The sequence below is a fragment of the Myotis daubentonii genome, chromosome 21 (assembly GCF_963259705.1).
Source record: "Myotis daubentonii chromosome 21, mMyoDau2.1, whole genome shotgun sequence".
NCBI classification, from domain to species: Eukaryota; Metazoa; Chordata; class Mammalia; order Chiroptera; family Vespertilionidae; genus Myotis; species Myotis daubentonii.
The window spans coordinates 2,708,220-2,722,703 of NC_081860.1; the positions used below are offsets into that span (position 1 = coordinate 2,708,220).

General features: G+C 49.7%; 1 pseudogene; it reads left to right on the plus strand.

Annotated features, from left to right (window-relative positions):
* Positions 1-815: 815 nt before the first annotated feature.
* Positions 816-14,484, plus strand: part of LOC132222898 (zinc finger protein 501-like) — a 44,630-nt pseudogene continuing 30,961 nt past the window's right edge.

A 14,484-nucleotide genomic window follows, 5' to 3' on the forward strand; every position in this document is an offset into this window, starting at 1 on the left:
GGGGCAGCTGGGGGTGAGCAGGCCAGTGGGGAGAGGAGGTGGGGCAAGCAGGCCAGCAGGGGGTGCAGTTGGGGGTGATCAGGCTGGCGGGGGAACATTTGGAGGCAAGCAGTCTAGCAGCGGGGGCAGTTGAGAGTGAGCAGACCAGCAGGCAGAGTGGTTAGGGGCAATCAGGCAGGCAGGCAGGCAGGTGAGTGGTTAGGAGCCAACAGTCCCTCATTGCAAGAGGGACGTCCAACTGCCGGTTTAGGCCTGAGCCCTGTAAACTGGCAGTAGGACATCCTTTTAGGGGTTCCAGATTGAAGAGGCTGCAGGCTGGGCTGAGAAACACCATCTCCCCTGTGCACAAATTCTGTGCACCAGGCCACTAGTAATATATAAAACAAAACAAAACAAAAAGAACAATGGCCTCTTGATTCATAGCTTGAGCCTCAACCATTGAGGCACACCAGCTGGGATAAATTATTTCAATCTTTTTTTAAGTACAGGTATATTTTATTGTTTTTAGTATGACAGATGTCTCCCATCCCCCCCCCCCCCCCATATATTCTTTGGTGGATCCCTTGCATTGCTCCCCTCCCTCTTCACCTTGGAGATGCCTCAGTCTATTCCAGTTAGCCAAGCCTTTGGTCTCATCTTGTCCCTCCCCAGATGTCACTTGGTTTGCCACAACATCTTTATTCCCCAAATTATTGCCTGGGATGCTAGTAATCGCTGGGCGGAGGACAAAACTACATTACCCAGAACGCTGTGCGCCAATATAGGCGGAGCTAAAGGACATTTTGGTGTCTACGCATTCGGTTACGGCCGGACTTCCGCCTTCTTCCTCGCTGTGGCCATTTTAAACTTTTAGGTCTTTGTTCACAGACTCCCAGGCTTCAGGGCGCTGGTCGTCAGGAGGAGGAGGCCTGGGAGGCAGCGCGCCTGCCGTGCGGGGTGTGTCTGAGGCTCCTTGAGCCCAACAGCCCGAGATTGGGGTCCCCGTGCCTCCCGGACTCCTCCCTGCTCACAGCGTCCCCGCAGCCTGACCCCATTTCACCCTCCAGCCTGGGGGACCGGCCTCTCAGGTCCCGCCGCCCAGGTCCCAGCGCTCAGAATGGTGAGTCCCTCGGGGGTGACACGGGGCTGATGGGGGAAGAGGGTGAACGGCTGCAGGGCCGCCTTGTCAGGACGTGATGGGGCGACTGCGCAGGGAGGACTCGGGACCCGGGCTGTTGTGGGTGTAAAGGCAGCAGAGAGACGAGGTGAGGGTTTGCACGAGGAGTTTTACTTTCACTTTCAGAACGCTGGGGCCATAGATGGTTGTGAAAGAAAGAGGGACATTTTCTGAGGCCGGATTCTAACTTTTCCTAACATTGCTCAGAGGAAGAACAGACTGGAACACAGAGGGAGCAGCTGTGGACAGGAAGGATTTTTACCTTCATTCTCAGGACGCTGGGACCATAGATGTTAGGGTCGCGGAAGGAGGAATGTTATGGGTTGGCTCAACGAGATAGACCACAGACTCAGAATTAAAATTTAAGAGCCTTTTATTAAGCTGGCCAGCTGACCACAGCACCTATCTCCCCCTCTGGGAGATTCGGAGCATGTGGCCGAGATCAAGGGTGCAGTATGATCCTTTATAGCACAACAGTGTTACCTTAGAAGTTCATAGAAAGTTCATAAGCACAAAGGGGGGGTAGACAGAGTCACACCTGGCTGGAGCGTATCATAACACATTGTTTTTCTAAGACAATTTAGCAATTTTTCTTCTATGGTTCCTAACCCTGACACAATCCTCCATACGTCAGTCCCCCCTCCCAGCACATTCTATAACATTCTGTAACCCTTGCATGCCGCAGTCCCTCACCCTAGCACATTCCCTACTGGTCTTATGCCCGAATCAAAGCTTTGATTCAGTGCCCTCCTCTACGATATGAAATTCAGGAGGCATTTGGCAATGTAGGGGTCGAGCCACCGGGGAAGAGTTCGGCATTTGATGGTGAAGAATTGGCTCGGCCGCTGACATAGATTCTTAGTTCCCATGTCTTTCTCCTTCCCATTGGTCAGTTCACCAGGTGAGAGGCATGAGGAGGACGGGGTTACAATTTCCAGTGCCTCTTTCCTGCGACTTTGATGTCGGTTGGAGTGCTCAGCACCACCTGGTAGGGTCCATCCCATCTAGGTTCCAGGCTGCTAGGGTCGTGGCACTGCACCCAGACGAGATCACCCAGGGAGAAAGCAGGCTGTGTTGGATTGGATCTCAGCTCGTCCTCCTCCCCCCGTATGGCTTTCATCACCCGTTGTGCTGACATGGCGCTGCTCTGCAAAGCCTGTAAGGACTTAAGCAAATTTCGGGTAGACAGCCGGGCAATTTCTTCCTCCCTTAGGCAGGGAAGAAGAGGTGGCGGTCTGCCAAACATAATTTCAAAAGGGGTGAGTCCTTTTATATATGGAATACACCTAGCTCTGAGGAGGGCAAAAGGAAGGAGACTTACCCAGTTTTTGCCAGTCTCTAATTTTTTTTTTCTTTTTTTTTTTTTTTATATATATTTTTATTGATTTTTTACAGAGAGGAAGGGAGAGAGGTAGAGAGTCAGAAACATCGATGAGAGAGAAACATAGATCAGCTGCCTCCTGCACATCCCCCACAGGGGATGTGCCTACAACCCAGGTACATGCCCTTGACCGGAATCGAACCTGGGACCCTTCAGTCCGCAGGCCGACGCTCTATCCACTGAGCCAAACCAGTTTCGGCAGCCAGTCTCTAATTTTAACTTAGTTAATGTTTTCTTTAAGGTTTGATTTATCCTCTCTACCTGTCCAGAACTCTGTGGTCTATAAACATAATGCAATTTCCAAGTAACTCTCGGGGCCTTAACTATGGATTGTAACTTTGGCGATAAACACCGGGCCATCGTCGGACCCCATATATAGTGACAGGCTAAACTGGGGGACAGTTTCAGTGAGGAGTTTTCTAACTACTACCTGTGCTGTCTCTGCCTTGGTTGGGTATGCCTCAGGCCAGCCAGAGAAGGTATCAATGAAAACCAGCAAGTATTTATACCCTCCTCGTCCTCCTGGTATCTCGGTGAAGTCCACTTCCCAGTGTTCTCCAGGGTTCTGACCTCGGAATCGCTGTCCTGGCGTGGCCACAACAGGGGGCCCTTGATTCACCCGGGCACATACTTGGCACCTTCAAGCCAACTCTTGAGATATTTTCTGGAGCCCTGGGATGTAAAATTCTCTTCCCAGTAGTTCTGATAGCTTCATTCCCCCCGGGTGGGTGCTCTAGTGGGCCTGGGAAGCAATGGTCCACCCCAGGGCTTCTGGCACTATAGGCCTCCTGTCTGGCAGAATTAGCCATCCAGCCTCTCCTTCCCGGGCCCTAAGTTTCTCAGCTAGCCTCTGCTCCTCCGGCAGATGAGTAGGCTTCTCTGGGAGCCTTCGTGCTGGCAGGGCTACGAGAACTTCTAGGGGCCCTACTGGTCTTTTAGCCACTTCCTTGGCCTCCTGTAAGGGCAGTGTGAGGAGATATATCCTTGCAGTCCCTGTGTAGGTCTGGCAGGACGAGTGCCGGGGCGCTCACCAGGGCTTCTTAGATCTCCCCTGGCTCCTCCTCATGTCACTACTGCCGCCCCCGCAAACCAGGTACCTTCCTCTATGAAGCTGCTCCCGTCCGTGTAGAGGGTCTCATCCGGATTCTGCAGGGGCTGGTCCACAAGGTCCTCACGGAGGGAAGTGAGGGCAGTCAGTGTCTCCTCACAGTCATGCAAAGGGGCCTCTGCCTTCTCATCAGGGAGGAGTGTGGCCGGGTTCAAGGCAGCTGTTTTTAGGAACCTAAATTGTTTACCTTTTTTCCCTTTCCCCATCAGAGGGCCTGAGTGAGTGCTATGAGTTCCACAAGGAAGTCCACCTTTTGACCCCCCATTGTCAGGGTCATTCTGGGCTCCTGGGGGCCAGCTGAGCCCCGACAACTCCAATCCACCTCCTCCACCAGCATGGGAGGGAGTCGGTTCCCCTGCACGTTCAGGGCACTCCCTTTTTCAATGTCCTTCCTTTTCTGCAAAATGCACATTGATTTTTTCTTAAGCCTGGGTTGGACTCCTTTTCTTCCGCGAGGCTTTTTTTTGCCCTTGTTGTCTCTCCAGCCCCTTGGGCCTCCTTCCTCGCTCAGGGCCAGGAGGACCTTGGCCATCCGGGTGTTTAAATCTGCCATCGGGTCCTCCCGATTGTCAAAAACCTTCTGGGCCACCTCAGCCAACTTAGAGATTGATTTCCCCTCAAAGCCTTCTAACTTCTGTCATTTTTTTCCTAATATTTGGGGCCGACTGGGAAACAAATGCAACATTGACAGCCCTCCGACTTTCCGGGCCTCAGGGTTAGGCCCCTGGACTGTCTCTGTCACCTTAGAGAGGTTTGTGGGTCTCCAAGCAGCAGCTCGGATGCCCCCTAATAGAGTCTGGCGATACCAATCGAGAGCCTCCTTTCCCCTGTCACTATAGGGGTTCCAGTTGGGTTGCCTGGAGGGAAACACAGTCCTTAATCTGTACTAAAGGAGCTTTATTTCCTTACAGGGTCTTACATGTCACAGGACCTCACAGGGTCTGTAATTCCTGTAACAGAGGGCTAGTATTCACCACTTTATTAACCCCCTCTGTTCTAGACAGGCCTTCCCCAGTTTCCTACAGTTGAGGTTTTGTGCCACCCCTGACATGGGCATGGTCGCACAGGCCTGTAAGACAGTATACAGGTTGCTAACCATCAACTCTCTCTCAATAGAGACCAAAATTTAATGGGTATTTTTCTTTGCCCACCTGGGCAACTGCCCTCTCAGCAGCTAGACACCCTTTACTTTTTGGGTTCACCCCACATAGCCTTCTTCCAGGACAGTTTACACATAGGCCAGTTCTTCGTTCTAGCCACAAATACAGTTTGTCCAATTTTCTTAAAATGTATTCTGGCACAGGAGAAAGTTGTTTTGCTGTACACAGGTAGCTTAACCCCTATACAACTGGGCTCGGACCTCTGCCCAGCAAACTGCAGTCTATAAGTTCAATATGCAGCCTCCAGTCCTCCTAACCCAACGAGGTTTCAGCTAGTCCCTGAGTCAGACTTCTCCTCTCTTGGAGAATTTCAAAGTCCTGATGGCTCCCAGGTCCAGGGAGAGTGCTCTTTTCTTAACTCTGTTTATTAGTTACAGGGCCCTGCTTTCCTTGTCTTCCCACCAATCCCCTTTATGGCAGAGCAGCGACCAGGCCTCTTTGAAGGGAGTGTACTGGACTGGGATATCAGCCCCTCCTCTTCCAGCAGCAACAGGTACTAAACCCTTTCAGTACATTTGCAAACAGGGAGCTTTTACTAGCTCTATCTGCAGTTTTCATAGATCTCAGGCTTGCTACTCTATTTCTGGGGCTGTAGGAAGGCTAGTGCCAGTCACTGGCTTATGGTTTAACTGCTGTAGCCTGCAAGCCAAAGGCCCAAGTACTTTCTCGCTGTTGCTGCTGCTGCTTCTCTCTTTTTTTTTTTTTTTTTAGGGCCACTGCAGGCAGCTCAGGCATCCAGCCCCCCTTCTTTGATCATTCATTCCCCAATCTGGTCTGGAGCTGGGGAATAGCGCCTTTATCTGCCTTGAATCCCCAGAGGGCTGCTTGTCTGGCCCCAGATCTATAGAGGGCCGGCTTGCCGTAGTGGCAACATAGGAACTGCAGGACTGGCAGATGTCGCAAGGTCCTGCAGGTTCTCCCCTCTCTCTCTTTGTCAAGAGCTGGTGGCGTGGCCTGGGCCTGAGTCCAGGGCTCACCCAGATCTGGCGCCTAGGGACCATAGAGGGCGGCCGGCTAATGGGTTCTTCCTGCTCTCCCTGAAGGACTGGGGGAGCCTTTCCCTTCTGGGGCCCGGCCAAAAGAATTGTGTCTCTGTCCCAATTTTCTCCTCGGGAGGCATGCCCTCATCTACCGGGGTTTCTTGGACAATATGTCAACCCAAACCTGAATATAAGGAATTTGATTAGGGTGCCCTGGGCGGCCGTATATGACATAATGGACCCGGTAGGCAGTGGTCAGATCAAAAGACCCTGCATCCGGCCACCCCTCCTGGAAAGTGGGCCACTCCTGTTCACAGAATCGCTGTAAATCAAAAGCATTAACATTATAATTTTTAAATCTACCCCAAAACTTCAGTTTAATACAGTAAATTACAACCCAGGTAAGAGCAACTGATAGACAGAAATCTTTATTAACTAAGTAGGCTGATTCCCCCTTAACAGTGAGCAAAAGACTCTGAGAAAAAATAATTCTTGCAGCTGCAAGAGGCTTTGAAGACTATTAAAGGGGCCAGCCCAAACGTTCAGCCAAGCTTATCAACAGAAAGCAGAATAAATGAAAGTAGCTTTTACTTTACATAGACCAGTAATGATTTACACTTTCTTAATAGACTAGCCCAGGCTGGAGCTGTATCCAGTCCTCCTTCTCTGTAGTAATTTGGCTAGTCCCACACAAACAAACTTTTTCCCAACCCCATGATGATCGGTGGCGAGAGACAGACAAGGGAGGGGGTGACCTGTTTTCACAGATCCTCACACAGATGCCCGCCTGGCCGCGTCCCTTGGGAGCTTAGATTCGTCGTAGCTAAGGTGCACCCGTATAAACCCCGGGCCTGGTCACCTCCACATGGGGGTGAGTCACCGTTATGCCATATGACGAATCGCGGAACCGCAGGTTGGGGCCCACTCGGACTCCGTAACCGAAGTCGTGGAGCCACACAAAGGAGAGGAGAGGGCAGGCCCCCTCCCTCCACACTCACACACTTTCACCAGACATTCACTCAGAGTTTAAACAATCCACCCAATTCCTAACAATTTCCCAATTCCTGAGGGAGCTCTATAGCTTCCCGGGAGGTGATCAAGCTCCCCTTCCACTCACCCGGAGTGGGTCTGACTGATAGGGGGTCGACAAAGATGACTGACCCTATCCCATTTGACAAAGACAAAGACAACAAAGAGCAAAGACAAAATAAATCAGCCAAATGCAACCCAAGGTTGCCCGGAACCTGCAGCTCGCTCCTTGAAGTCCTGAAAATTTTCAAAAAACATTGCAGCAGGGTGTACACAGAAGCAGACAACTTTTTGACAATAAACACCAAGACAAACAAATACCAGACAGACAAACCCAGTGCAGCCTACAGCCGCATGAACCAGGGACCCCGGCCACTGTCGTGGCCGCGGGTCAGGACCAGGAGTACCGCTGCGTCCAGCCCTCCGTATAGGTCCTTCCGTGGGACGTCCCAATTCCTGTTTAACGACCGGTCCTTACCTCTCTCGAGAGTCCAGGTGGCTCGGTTTCCGAATTGAAAGTTTTTGGGTGGACTGGAGTCCTCCTTGGTAGTCGTTCTCCACAGGTGTGGGGTATCTCGCTGAGTGCCCGGCGACAAGTGGGGGAGAGCCTCCTGCCTCGAATAGGGGGTCCCTCTCCTCCCTGCCGGGGGAGAGCCTCCTGCCCTAAACAAGGGGTCCCTCTCACCCCTGCCGGGGGAGAGCCTCCTGCCTTAAATAGGGGGTCCCTCTCCTCCCCGTCAGGGGAGAGCCTCCAGCCCTAAACAAGGGGTCCCTCTCCTCCCTGCCGGGCATCTCGCTGGGGCCTCCAAATGTTATGGGTTGGCTCAACGAGATAGACCACAGACTCAGAATTAAAATTTAAGAGCCTTTTATTAAGCTGGCCAGCTGACCACAGCACCTATCTCCCCCTCTGGGAGATTCGGAGCATGTGGCCGAGATCAAGGGTGCAGTATGATCCTTTATAGCACAACAGTGTTACCTTAGAAGTTCATAGAAAGTTCATAAGCACAAAGGGGGGGGGTAAACAGAGTCACACCTGGCTGGAGCGTATCATAACACATTGTTTTTCTAAGACAATTTAGCAATTTTTCTTCTATGGTTCCTAACCCTGACACAATCCTCCATACGTCAGTCCCCCCTCCCAGCACATTCTATAACATTCTGTAACCCTTCCATGCCGCAGTCCCTCACCCTAGCACAGGAACACGCGGGCCAAAAGGGAGAAGAATCATGGATTTACTGGGTCGCCTGGGAGGCCCGGAAACGGTCCTGTTGGGGGACTGGGAGGCAGAAGCTGGTGCCGAGGCTGCCACAGCGTCACTTGTCTGCTTTTGCTGCTTTTCTGGGCCTGGAGCTGAAATACCTGAGGCCTGATGTGATTCTTAGGGAGGAAAAGGTCAGGGGTCTTAGTTGCCTGACGAGTTATTTGCTAGGGGAGGGGAGGGACCCTGGGGGCGAGGTTCTTGTTCCCCAGTTTTGCCCCTTGCTGGCATCTGGAGCTTTCTTGTAGGTCCTGAGACAGGATTTCCAAATGGGAAGAGCAGTGGTTAGGCCCCCGTGTCAGTTCCTACCTCTGCTGTGATGCCCAGGGTTATGAGGGGAGGGATTATCCGAACTGCCCTTTTGAGTCGGATATGGTGGGTTACGGGGACAGGTAAAGACTGATTATTGGGGGCTACATCTGCATTCGGTGAGCGATAGATGAGGGTAAGATGGGGTCTGGTGGGTCCAATCTGGTGGCTGTAATTGTTAGGGGACTGAGCTCACGTGATGGAAGTGTTCTGGGGATGGGTTTTCATCTGGAACGGAGGAACCACAGGGTTTGCTCTATAGTTTAGCTGCAGTGGGGTGGTTAGGAGTACCTGCTAAGGGTCTTGCTACTGGCGTGTAACTTATTAGATGGGTGGGTTTCCTTAAGGAGGACACAGTCCTCTGGCTGTAGAGGCTTAGCGGGATGTCTCCCATAGAATTTGGAGGGAGGGCTTGATTAGCATGTTCTCTCAGTAATTGTTGGAATAGATTTAACATGGGGACATAGACTCCGAGAGGGTTTCTGTGGAAGGCAAGTTTCCTAATAAGAAGAGTCTTCCATACATGAATTCAAAGGCACTAAGAAAGGAGGGTGCATGGTGGGGAGATTGCTCTGTTATGCATAAAGGCTAGCAGTAGGAGATCAGTTTAAGGTTGTTTAGTTTTGAGAGTTAATTTAGTTAGGTGGGACTTAACGAAAGAATTTCTCTTTTCTACTTTGCCTGAAGATTGGGGCTGGTGGGAGGTGTAAATTCCACAGATTATTCAGAGTGGAGGAGACCTGTTGAATTATTTGATATATGAAAGCAGATCCATTATCTGCTGGTAATGAGGTGGGGAGGCTGGATCTGGGAATGATGTGCTGAATGGGAGCTTGTGTGATCTCAAGGGACTTTTCAGACTCAATGGGGAATGCTTCTACCCAGCCTCAGAAGGTATCTACAAGTGTTTGTTCTTTCCTTTTTCAAAAATAGGAAGCATGTGAGTGAAGTCAGTTTGCCAGTCTTGTCCAGGCATTTGGCCCCTTGCCTGATGAGTGGGGAAAGAAAGGGGTCTGATCTAACCTGTCCTTGGGAAGATACTGAGTAACAAGTAGAACAGGTTTTGGTGACATCTTGCAGTAGGAAGGCTAGGCTAGGACATGTGATGAGGGGTTGTAGGAGTTGTAAATGTATCCTATAGGTAGGAAATTTTAAATAGCCTTTAAGATATCATGGGCCTATCCCTGGGGCAGGATATGTTTTCCCCGACAATTTTAACCGTGGATCTTCCTGCATAGCCCCAAGAGCTACTCGGGACTGAAGTTCCTCTGGGGTGTATTTGGGTGTTATATGGGGTGTAGCTAAGAGTTGGGGAGACAGAGGCTTCCTCTGAGTCACTGTCTTGGCCTCTTGTCTGCTCTGTTATTTCCCTGTATTATGGAATCTTTCCCTACTTTTCGTCCTTTGCAGTGTGTGTGTGTGTGTTTTTTTAATAGGAGGCATGTGAGTGAAGTCAATTTGCCAGTCTTGTCCAGGGATTTGACATTTTAGAAGGCTAGAAAAGGGGAGAGATGTTCCTAAATACCAAGCAGGAATACCTGTGAGGCTTTCAATGATAGTGTCAGGAGCTGTGAGTGAGCGCTGGAAATGAAGTGTAGGCTTCAACTTAAGGATGTAAGCAACAGGAGAGAATCTGGGTGTGGCTGCTTTAGCTTACTAGGAGAGAAGGGGTTCCTTTGGGACATCAGGGGTGATCAGGTCTTGACTCACTGGTCAACACAATCCTTCTGCCCCTTCACAAGTAACCAGCTTTAGCCAAAAAGTAAACAAACAGCATTTACATTTATGAACACACTTTAAACACACTCTGACTTTAATATGCCTTTCTCAAAGTACAAGAGACCATGGGTAATAAAAACGAAGATCAGGCAAATTAAAACATGTCTAGCAGTCAATGTTTCAGTATTTTATTCTGTTTTAAAGTATTTAGATGTTTATCTTTTAACCTAGGAATGCTCCAAAGCCTTTAAGTTACCAGAGACTCTGGAAAAGTATGTGTAGGCACATGAGGGGGGAGAAAAGGCAAGGGGAGGAGAGAGCAGGCCCTGCAGCCTGTCCCCTGGTATCCAGGCGGTTGGATTTAAAACTGCCACATTTTTCCTTAGGGATAACATGCTAAGGTTTGGGTGATAATGAGTTCAGCTTCTGATAGTAGCCAGACTTTAAAGTAAATATTTCTAGTTTTGCAGCCAGGAAAGTTGTTCTTTGGGAAGCAGCTGTGAGGGTAAGTGAGAAGGCGCGAGGTGAGAGCAGTTTTCAGAGCATTAAAGATCTAAAGGCTCCGTGAGGCAGGGGTCCTATCATAGAGTAGCTTTGTGAGAAGACTCAGAGGCAAGAGTACCCAGCGAGCCTGAGAAAGGTGAGTATTTCTTGTTCAGAAGAAAGGACAGTCATGGAGGAGATAACGCATTCACAGTCTAAGGAATGGCACAGATGTGTGGGGTGAGAGTGAAACTGAGGTAGGTGACTGTTGTTTTGGACAACCAGGTTTTATGAGGGGATGCGCTGTAGTCCTGGTTGGGCACTGAGGTAGAAAGAGGAAAGAGTTGATGGGGGTATTTAATACGATAGAGTGTAGAGGTGAGGTGGCTAATGACTGTGAAACTAATCCGTCAACCCCCATAATGGAGACTGAGGAGGGGACACGGGTCCCAGTGAATTCCGGGAGGGCAGAATAAGTGGCCCCAGTGCCAATTAAAAAGGAGATGGGCTCACCTGCCACCACATGGTTACCCGAGGCTCTGTCCTGCTGACGTAAGTCTGTGGAGCCCTCTCGGGGCCTGGGCAGCTTCAGTCTTCGGTGGCCATTTCCAGGAGGTCTGGGAGCTTCAGAGCAGATCCAGAGGGTGGTCTTGCTGGGCCGGCCGATGTCTGGAGCGGCCAGATTGCAGTCTGATTTCCATTGGCCTTCCCTTCTTCACTGTGGGTAGGGCACAGCCAGGGGTCTCGGGTTTGAGCAGGACTTAGTCCTTCCTTGTTGCATTGGAAGCATGGGCCCAGAAGAGCCTTAACCCCTGACTTACCCTTGTTTGGAGGACCAGCACTTCATTTGGGGTTCTTGAGAGCAGTGGCTAGGACAGCTGTGGGCAAACTACGACCCGTGGGCTGGATCCGGCCCGTTTGAAATGAATAAAACTAAAAAAAAAAAAAAAAAGACCGTACCCTTTTATGTAATGATGTTTACTTTGAATTTATATTAGTTCACACAAACACTCCATCCATGCTTTTGTTCCGGCCTCCGGTCCAGTTTAAGAACCCATTGTGGCCCTCGATCAAAAAGTTTGCCCACCCCTGGGCTAGGAGCTCATAGACTGGGCCTCAGCCTTGGCCTGATCTCACCTTTGTTTTTGAATTGGGGTCTCCTCCTCTCTATTATTAAAAACCTCAGCGATCAGGTTAAGTAGGTCTTTTGAGGCGTTTGTGGGCCTGTGTCTGCTTTTCACAGTTTATGGTGTGTGCCGGGGGCTGATCGGAATAGAATGGCTGTTCAGAGGGCTCCCTCTGGGGAGATGGGCTCTAAGGTGGTAAGTTTGTGTGAGGCTTCTGTGAGGCCAGAGGGGAGGAGAGCTTGGTTTTGGTCAGGGCCTTGAGTGATTTCATTAAGTTTGTCATAATTGACTTCCTTATGGGCAGCCTTTTGAGTTTGACAATGAGACAGGCTACAGAGCCAGTGCCCTGGAGAACTGACCTGATAGCGCCATCTGGGTTGGCCTCCAAGTCCTGTCTATGGAGGGCACAGCATGGTCCTGAGCTGCTAGTCAGATGTGCTCCTCCTCTGGGGTGAGAGAGGAGGACAGGATGACTCAGATGTCATGCCAGGTCAGGCCATAGGACTGGGCCAGGTACTTAACTTCCTTAGTAAAGGTGGTCGGGTTGGTGAAAAAATACCTGATATGCCTCTCAATCTGTGCGAGGTCAGACATGGAAAATGGGATGTATACACAGCCAATACCCTCAGTTCCTGCTCCCACCCTCAGGGGTAGAATGGGTGTAGGAATAGAAGCAGCTGTTGAGGAAGGCAGTCCTTCGGTGGCCCGAGAGCAAGTGTTAGGTGGCAAAAGTCTGTATTGGAGCTCAAGTTCTTGGGATTTCGACTTTCAGGGGCTGGGGAGAAGGTGGTTGCTGGTTAGGAGGGTCTGGATTTGGGAATCTACTGCAAGTGAGGGAAGGGCTGTGTAAGAAGATGGAGGTTCGTGATCTGCTGGGTCAAAAGTACATTCAGCATCAGAAATGTTAGGGGTATGATGTTTTGTGTGAAGGAGAAAGGTTTAATGCAGGGGTCCTCAAACTACGGCCCGCGGGCCACATGCAAATACAAATACTGTATTTGTTCCCGTTTTGTTTTTTTACTTTAAAATAAGATATGTGCAGTGTGCATAGGAATTTGTTCATAGTTTTTTTAAAAAACTATAATCCTGCCCTCCAACGGTCTGAGGCACAGTGAACTGGCCCCCGGTTTAAAAAGTTTGAGGACCCCTGGTCTAATGGATAGAGCAGAACTGAGAGAAAGGATTGAGACTGAAGAGTGAAAAAGGCCTGGACGTAGGGAATCTCTGACCATTTTCCATTGCCCTGACAGAAATTATCTAAATTTTGCAATGTGTTAAAATTAAAAGTGCCATATTTAGGCCATTGGGACTTACCATCGAATTCAGTGATGGCAAACCTTTTGAGCTCGGTGTGTCAGCATTTTGAAAAACCCTAACTGAACTCTGTTGCTGTGTCACATATAGAAATTTTTTGATATTTGCAACCATAGTAAAACAAAGACTTATATTTTTGATATTTATTTTATATATTTAAATGCCATTTAATAAAGAAAAATCAACCAAAAAAATGAGTTTGCGTGTCACCTCTGGCACGTGTGTCATAGGTTCACCATAACTGATCTAGTTTATATTGTGGCCAAACAGTGTTACAAAAAAAAAAAAAAAATGAGGTGGTTAGGCATGATCTCCCCCGTGAGTGTGCAGAAGGAGTGTGGCATGGCCCATGAGAGAGGACGGGTGAGTGACAGACCAGAAACCCAGAGGTGACCAGGGCAGGTATCCCCACAGCTTAACAAATCACCATGGGAAATGGGAGATGACCTTCTGAACTTGGCGCCCCCACTCCAGAAAGACCCAAAGCCAAATGGCTGCGGGGTCTTCCTTCTGGTCTAGCGCTAGGACTTTTATGATGAGAGACTTTCGAAAAGTCAGTTTGAGGGAGTGGGTAGAAGACTCGAGACTAGTGAATTTTAGTCACTCACCTAGAGAAGATGGGCCGGTGTGGGATGGAGGGTCAGCAATGGAGACGGAGAGATTCCTGATCTGGCATAGTCATCGGCTGGCTCAGGATGGTTGATAAGGAAGGGAGGTCTAATTGAGGCCTGTAATCGAGTCACCCCAATAGAATTTGGAGGTAAGCCCAGGTTGAGCTGCCACTGCCTACTGCTCTCCGAGTAGCAAACTTTGGGTGGCCAAAGCAGAGCGATGGTTCCCCATCCCCATAGAACCCTCCCATGTTTTGCTATCAAATGTTAGGGTCACCGAGGAGGATCGCACAAGGCCAGAAAGGGTAAAGAATTATGAATTTATTAGGTCATCAGGATATCAGATGGGCTGAGCCCCAAAATGGCACCAGGGCCCAAAGACGGGGAGTCAGATATTTTTTAAAAATATATTTTATTGATTTTTTACAGAGAGGAAGGGAGAGGGATAGAGAGTTAGAAACATCGATGAGAGAGAAACATCAATTCAGCTGCCTCCTGCACACCTCCTACTGGGGATGTGCCCACAACCAAGGTACATGCCCTTGACCTGAATCGAACCTGGGACCCTTGAGTCTGCAGGCCTACGCTGAGCCAAACCGGTCAGGGCAATGGAGTCAGATTTTTAAAGGACTCTAAGGTGGGCTATTTCTGGTCAGAGAATCCTCTGTTTAGGTCTGCATTCTGAGAAATGCTGGAGGGGAGAGATAACAGTGTTAGCAAGTGGAATGTGGTCCAACCAAGTAGAATGTCCACTGTGAAATGGCATAAAGGTAAGTTTCCAAGGGAGAGGGTATCTATTCAATTATTTGATCAGACTTAACAGTAGATGGTTGTGGAAAAAAAGG